Source organism: Choloepus didactylus, chromosome 6, assembly GCF_015220235.1.
Source record: "Choloepus didactylus isolate mChoDid1 chromosome 6, mChoDid1.pri, whole genome shotgun sequence".
NCBI classification, from domain to species: Eukaryota; Metazoa; Chordata; class Mammalia; order Pilosa; family Megalonychidae; genus Choloepus; species Choloepus didactylus.
The window spans coordinates 142,870,814-142,876,423 of record NC_051312.1 but is presented as its reverse complement, the minus strand read 5'-3'; the positions used below and the strand labels follow the sequence as shown (position 1 = coordinate 142,876,423).

Here is a 5,610-nt window from a genome sequence, read left to right as displayed (position 1 = left end):
AGTCTTGTCTTGGTTTGCCAGGGCTGCTATGAGAAATACCAGAAACTAGTTGGCTTAAACAACAATAATTTGTTGGCTCTCTGTTTGGAGGCTAGAAGTCCAAAATCTAGTAGTCATCAGGGCCATGCATTCTCTGAAGTGTGTAGTGTGTAGTTGGTGACTTGTGGCCACCAGTCTCTGTCTCTGTCTCATAGCAATCCATTTCTTTCTGTCTCCTCTTATGTCTTGTACTTCCAAGTCCACATTTCTTTTGTTTATAATGATTCCAGTCATATAGGATTAAGGCCTTCCTGGATTCAATTTGGCCTCATCTATAGAGGATCTTTGAATATCTTCTTTACAATTAGCCCATATCCAGTGGAGCGATGATTAGGAGTTGAGCATGTCTTTGTTGGGGACCTGATTCAGTCTACCACAAGCATTATAGTAAGGCTTGAATTCAGTTTCTGTGATTCCTTTGACCTTGTTCTTTTGCATAATAGTTTTGGCTATTCTTGTTCCTTTGACTGTGAGATGTGATAATCATCTTTCTGATTCCTTGTAATTACATGGAATGTGTATGTCAGTTTGGAAATAATAGGCATCTTAACACTATGGAATATTTTAACCCATAAATATGCATAGTTTATTCAGTTATATGTTTTCTTTGAGTTCATTAATATTTCACACTCTGCATTATACAGATATCTCTTACATTTTGTTAGATTTATACATAAGTATTTCATATTTTTGGTGTTGTAAATGGAACTGCTTTTTTTTAAAAAAAAAAATTCAGTTTTATTGAAATACATTCACACACCATGCAATCATCCATGATATACAATCCACTGTCCACAGTATGATAACATACTTATGCGTTCATCACCACAATCTATCTCTGAACATTTTCCTTACATCAGAAAGAACCAGAACAAGCATAAAAAGTAAAAGTGAAAAAAGAACACCCGAATGATCCCCCCATCCCACCCCATTTGTCCTCTAGTTTTTATCCCCATTTTTCTACTCATCCATACACTAGATAAAGGGGATGTGATCCACAAGGTCTTCACAATCACACTGTCACCCCTTGTAATCTACATTATTATATAATTGTCTTCAGGAATCCAGACTGCTGGGTTGGAGTTTGGTAGTTTCAGGTATTTACTTCTAGCTATTAATGGAACTGCTTTTTGAAAATTTTTATTTCCAACTACTTATTGCAAATATATAGAAATAGTATTTGCCTGATATTACATAACTTTGATAAACTCACTTATAAATTCTAGTAGAATTTTTTAGATTGGTTGGTATCTTCTTTGTAGACAATCAAGTCATTTGCTAATAGAGATAGTCGTATTTCTTCTTGTCCAGTATGAATGCCAATCATTTCTTTTTTCTTGCCTTAATACACTGTCTAGGACCTATAGTACAATGTTAAAGAGATATATTAGGAGTAGAAATACCTGCTTTGCTTCTGAACTTAGGGATAAAAGATTCACCCTTTCACCTTTAATTGTGAAGGCTCCAGTAGAGTTTTGTAGATGTCCTTCATCAGGTTGAGGCAGTCCCATTCTATTTATATATAAGCATATGTAAATACCAGCCTATCTATATCTGTTTAACAATCTATCTGTCTGTCTTACTGAATGAATACTGAATTTTATTAAATGTGTTTTCTGTTTCTATCTGATGATCACATAGTTTTATTTCTTTACTCTGTTGATATGATGAATAACATTGGTAGGTATTCAGAAATTGAATCGTTTTTACATTCCCAAGTTAAATCTTGTTTATCATAGTGTTTCTGTAAAATTTAACTAAGGGGACTTATACCATAATTACATAGCTTCAAAAATGTTCACTGGATAAAGGAGAAATACTGAATGTTTTTGAGCTAGGAAATGATAGGACTGTACTTTCATAGATTATTCCAGAAGCTGTATGGATAGATGGCTGAATTAAGGTGAGTGTTTCGAAAATTCTAGAATAATGGTTGGAAGCTACTTACAGTAATATAGGTCAATGAAAAATTTAAAAGTGCCCAATTTTTATGTGTCTGTGGGAAAGGATGGAGGACTTTGTGGTGGTAGACTCTATTGCTTAGTATGTGAGGAATGTGGAAAATATTCTGTGGGTTTTCATCCAGAGAAGAGTTTAATTTCCAGACATATTTACTGAGTGTCTACTATGTTCCCTGGGCTGGACTTGGCACCAGAAGTGAAGTAGTAAAGAGGACAGAAGTGGTCTTTGTATGGACAGACTTTATAGTATATAGGAGAGCAACAAACTCAAAGAAAACAAATAATTTATGGTGAGAGTTATGACAGAGCATCTACTGGAAGCTCTGAGAACATTAATCATGATAGGTGACATTTATGGACTGTTTACCTTTCTTTGGGCACTATTCTAAGTACTTAGCTTATATTAGCTCAATTAACTGTCACAGGAAATCAGTGAAAGGGATGCTAGTATTCCCATCCTTATCTGACAAACTTTGTGAGGCAGACAGAGTTTAAGGAACTTGCCCAAGGTGTTAGAATCAGGAATTATGATGGTCAGAGTTAAGCAAATGTTATCTAACTCTCACAATGATGAGAAGATATTGATGAACTCAGTTACTGAAATGTTACATTTAAGAATACATTAAGGAATATAACAGAAATTTCCAGTAGGTGTTTAAAAGTAAAGATTTTGGAGAAGGAGAAGGCATTAAGTTTTCTTTTGGAGATATCTTAAAAGAGACAACACCTGATGTCAGTTACAGCAATCCTTGACAATTTTTTAACATAGATATAGAACCCTGGAGACAAAATACTTGCAGAGCAATCTACAGTAGGATGTGGGAAGAATGATGTTATAAAAACAATACAATAGGTAGATTTTTCTTTAGAGTTGAAGATAGCAGGAAGATGGGATTTTTCTTTTTATCTCTGCAGCTGTGGATTTACAATCCCAAGAGATAAGTGCAAACTTGAGGAAAATATTGTTCCCTAAAGAACTAAAGTCATAATGTGGCCAAGGTTAATTCCCTGTTTACACACTGAATCTGTTCCCTGGGGAAGAGACTGAGCAAACTTCTCACTGTTTATACACAAGTGCTTTGTATCATTAAACACACATTAAGTCTTTTAAGCTTATCAAGCAACAAATGTGATAATATAAAGAAGGCTTTTGTTTTCTATTGTTTGAGATCACTCAAAGTTAAAATCAGAAATTATGATCTGTAGCTCAGAACGATTTCCAGGGCGTATTGGAAATTGTCTGGTCTGAATCAAAGGAAATGAAATCACTGAGTTGAAAATTGCCTTTTGGCCTACATGGGTAAATATGAACAATCAGGAAGCTCAGCAATTTTCTGGTTTAAGGTTGGTGAGTTTCTGAATTCCACTCATATTGTGTCCTCCATAATTTGAGACTGAAGTCTAGAGATTAAGACATACGGCTTTCTCTGATATTTTGTTGTCCTGCCACTCCAGTGAATTAGGTGAAACAGTCTGTTTGAGGGCCTACAGAGAATGTTCAGAGCCAATAGGCACCTCAGGCTTCCTCTGTCTCAGGGTGTAAGTTCCCTGTCCTTGGAGGAACTCACTCTTGTAGATATATGGCTTTTACTCTGTGACTTGCGGTAATTACCGAAACTTTACTTGGTTCTGGTCCCTTAGTTTTGATCTGGAAACAATGTTCATGGTTCCCACCCCACCAGGGTCTAATTATACTAAGAGGCAAGCTCCAGATTGCTAGGCCCTCTGCTTCCAGTTTTACTGATGGAGGGAGAGCTCAGGTCAATGAGCAAATGATGAGATAAGAGAGGAAGTTCTGACCTAGTCCATCTTCTCCATTCTTCCTTGTTTTTCCAGCTTCCATGTTTTCTATGGCAGCAGTGCTTTCCACTCTGTAGGCTGTGTTGGCAGTCCTCTTGGTTATATTTAGCTTATGATTCTATGAATGAGAAGTCAGTGTGGTTCAATATCATGGCAGTGGTAAAGGCAGATTCTCTGGGTCCATGCTGGGCTAGTCTCAGACATTCCCACTGTAGAGCACACTTTTGTGGGAGGAGATATTGTGGGAAGATCTGGAATACCCTCTACAGTAACCCTTTCCTTTGTGCCCACAGATCCCTCAGACTAATATGGCTATGGGAAATAGTTCCTTCATGGCTGAATTCATTCTGATGGGACTAACAGACCACCCAGATCTCCAGCTCCCACTGTTCTTCCTGTTTGGAGCAGTGTATACTGTCACCGTGTTGGGAAATTCAGGCTTGATAACTTTAATTGGGCTGAACGCCCACCTTCACAACCCCATGTACTTTTTCCTCTTTAACTTGTCCTTCATAGACCTCTGTCACTCTTCTATTATTACACCCAAAATGCTGATCAACTTCATATCAAGGAAGAACATTATCTCCTATAGTTCGTGCATAGTGCAGCTGTACTTTTTCTGTTTTTTTGGTGTTTCTGAGTGCTATGTGCTGACATCAATGGCCTATGATCGCTATGTGGCCATCTGTAATCCACTCTTGTATAACATTACCATGTGTCCCCTAAAGTGTGTGTCAATCTTATGTTTGGTTCATACTTGATGGCATTTTCTATTGCTATGACACATACCAGAAACATGCTAAGACTGACTTTCTGTGATGCCCACACCATCAACCATTATTTCTGTGACATCCTCCCTGTGCTCCAGCTCTCCTGCACGAGCACCTATGTCAATGAGCTGGTGTTGTTAATTGTGGGGGGCATCAACATCATCGTGACCTGTCTCACCATCTTTATCTCTTATGGTTTCATTCTCTCCAGCATCCTCCACAACAGCTCCACTGATGGCAGGTCCAAAGCCTTCAGCACCTGCAGTTCCCACATAATAGCTGTTTCTCTGTTCTTTGGATCAACTGCATTTGTGTATCTCCAACCATCTTCAGCCATGTCTATGAATGAGGGAAAAATTTCTTCTGTGTTTTACACCATTGTGGTGCCCATGATGAACTCCTTAATCTATAGCTTGAGGAATAAAGATGTAATACTTGCTATGAGAAAAAACCTGAAAAGAAAAATAATTTTGATCAGAATCTGTTTCTCTTTTTCCATAGTTTCAGGACATAGAGATGCTGGATGTATAATTACAACACTTTTTGTTGGCAGCCTTCCTATTCTGTTTCTTTCTAACCGTTGCAAAGGAAACTTTTTTTATTATGAATAGGTCTTCCTCCTTTCCTCAATATTTACGCACAATTCTTCTCACCTTTTTTCCTATTTAAGCATAACTTTAAGGAAGGAAATTACTGCCTGTTATTTTCCTTGTCAGTTTGCACTTTCTATTTTCTCCTTGAAAAATGTGAATGATTCTGCAAATTATCAAATAAACTATCTCTAGGGTTAACACTCTGTCATTGGAAGGTAGGAGTGGGATACTTAATGTCACTTGTAACATGCCATTGGAAGCATGAGTTAAATGATGTGTCTCTATTCCTTCCTTTCCTTCCTTCATGGGTCAAGTATGTCTCCTTCAAATGCCAGTGTTCCACTGAGATAAAAGGTTCCACAGACTTCAACTATATCCCACTTAGAAGGTATAAATGCTATGAACTAATCTTCTACTGCCTAGAGTTTTCTTATTTATCTTGAACAC

General features: G+C 37.3%; 1 pseudogene; it reads left to right on the top strand.

The window, feature by feature from the left end:
• The first annotated feature begins 4,108 nt into the window (after positions 1-4,108).
• On the top strand, positions 4,109-5,025 carry LOC119535936 (annotated as a pseudogene).
• The last annotated feature ends 585 nt before the right edge of the window (positions 5,026-5,610 follow it).